The sequence below is a fragment of the Bos indicus genome, chromosome 4, assembly GCF_029378745.1.
Source record: "Bos indicus isolate NIAB-ARS_2022 breed Sahiwal x Tharparkar chromosome 4, NIAB-ARS_B.indTharparkar_mat_pri_1.0, whole genome shotgun sequence".
Classification (NCBI taxonomy): Eukaryota; Metazoa; Chordata; class Mammalia; order Artiodactyla; family Bovidae; genus Bos; species Bos indicus.
The window spans coordinates 35,004,166-35,006,243 of NC_091763.1; the positions used below are offsets into that span (position 1 = coordinate 35,004,166).

A 2,078-nucleotide genomic window follows, 5' to 3' on the forward strand; every position below is an offset into this window, starting at 1 on the left:
TTGGAGAGGATGTGGAGAAAAAGAAATTTTCCTATACTGTTGGTGAAAAGGGAAATTGTGCAGCCTCTGTGAAAAACAGTATAAATGTGCCTCAAAAAACTGAAAATAGAACTACCATATGATTCAGCAATTCTACTCCTTGGTAAATATCCAGAAAAATAAAAAGGCTAATTTGAAAAGCAACATGCATCACAATGTTCATAGGAGAACTATTAATAATAGACACAGTACCTGACAGGCAACCCAAGTACACATTAGCAAATTATTGGCTTAAGAAGATGTTATACACATAGCCATCTATCTACCTACACAATACTATCATTTGTAGCAGCTAGGATGAGCCTAAAGAATATTATGCTTAACTACATAAGTCAGAAGGAGAGAAACAAACATTGTACTGGTTATGAATTAGAGTACAATAAAAAAATACAAATGAGTGTATTTGTAAACAGAAACAAACTTATACAGAAATAAACTTATGTTTACTGAAATGGAGAGGGAAGGGGTTAGGGATAAATTAGGGCTACAGGATTAGCAAACCACTGTGTATAAACTAGGTAAGCAAGAAAGATATACTGGTGCTCACTTCGGCAGCTCATATACTAAAATTGGAATGATACAGAGAAGATTAGCATGGCCCCTGCGCAAGGATGACACGCAAATTCATGAAGCGCTCCATATTTTTACAGAAATATAGATCAATGGAACAAAATAGAAAGCCCAGAGATAAACCCACACACCTATGGTCACCTTATCTTATATATATAATGGATTAAAGACAAACTCTTTAACAAGTGGTGCTGGGAAAACTGGTCAACCACTTGTAAAAGAATGAAACTAGAACACTTTCTAACACCATACACAAAAATAAACTCAAAATGGATTAAAGATCTAAACGTAAGACCAGAAACTATAAAACTCCTAGAGGAGAACATAGGCAAAACATTCTCTGACATACATCACAGTGGGATCCTCTATGACCCACCTCCCAGAATATTGGAAATAAAAGCAAAAATAAACAAATGGGACCTAATTAAACTTAAAAGCTTCTGCACATCAAAGGAAACTATTAGCAAGGTGAAAAGACAGCCTTCAGAATGGGAGAAAATAATAGCAAATGAAGCAACTGACAAACAACTAATCTCAAAAATATACAAGCAACTCCTACAGCTCAACTCCAGAAAAATAAATGACCCAATCAAAAAATGGGCCAAAGAACTAAATAGACATTTCTCCAAAGAAGACATACAGATGGCTAACAAACACATGAAAAGATGCTCAACATCACTCATTATCAGAGAAATGCAAATCAAAACCACTATGAGGTACCATTTCATGCCAGTCAGAATGGCTGCGTTCCAAAAGTCTACAAGCAGTAAATGCTGGAGAGGGTGTGGAAAAAAGGGAACCCTCTTACACTGTTGGTGGGAATTCAAACTAGTACAGCCACCATGAAGAACAGTGTGGAGATTCCTTAAAAAACTGGAAATAGAACTGCCTTATGACCCAGCAATCCCACTGCTGGGCATACACACTGAGGAAACCGGAATTGAAAGAGACACGTGTACCCCAATTTTCATCGCAGCACTGTTTGTAATAGCCATGACATGGTGGCAACCTAGATGTCCATCAGCAGATGAATGGATGGGAAAGCTGTGGTACACATACACAATGGAGTATTACTCAGGCATTAGAAGGAATGCATTTGAATCAGTTCTAATGAGGTGGATGAAACTGGAGCCTATTATACAAAGTGAAGTAAGATAGGAAGAAAAACACCAATACAGTATACTAACGCATATATATGGAATTTAGAAAGATGGTAACAATAACCCTGTATATGAGACAGCAAAAGAGACCCTGATGTATAGAATAGTCTTTTGGACTCTGTGGGAGAGGGAGAGGGTGGGATGATTTGGGAGAATGGCATTGAAACATGTATAATATCATATATGAAATGAGTCGCCAGTCCAGGTTCGATGCACGATACTGGAATCTTGGGGCTGGTGCACTGGGACAACCCAGAGGGATGGTATGGGGAGGGATGAGGGAGGAGGGTTCAGGATGGGGAACACGTG

At 38.3% G+C, this 2,078-nt stretch overlaps 1 non-coding gene across 1 annotated transcript; it reads left to right on the plus strand.

Annotated features, from left to right (window-relative positions):
- Positions 1-578: 578 nt before the first annotated feature.
- Positions 579-685, plus strand: LOC139182873 (U6 spliceosomal RNA). Its single transcript, XR_011566434.1, has one exon. It is a non-coding gene; the product is annotated as a U6 spliceosomal RNA (small nuclear RNA).
- Positions 686-2,078: the final 1,393 nt, after the last annotated feature.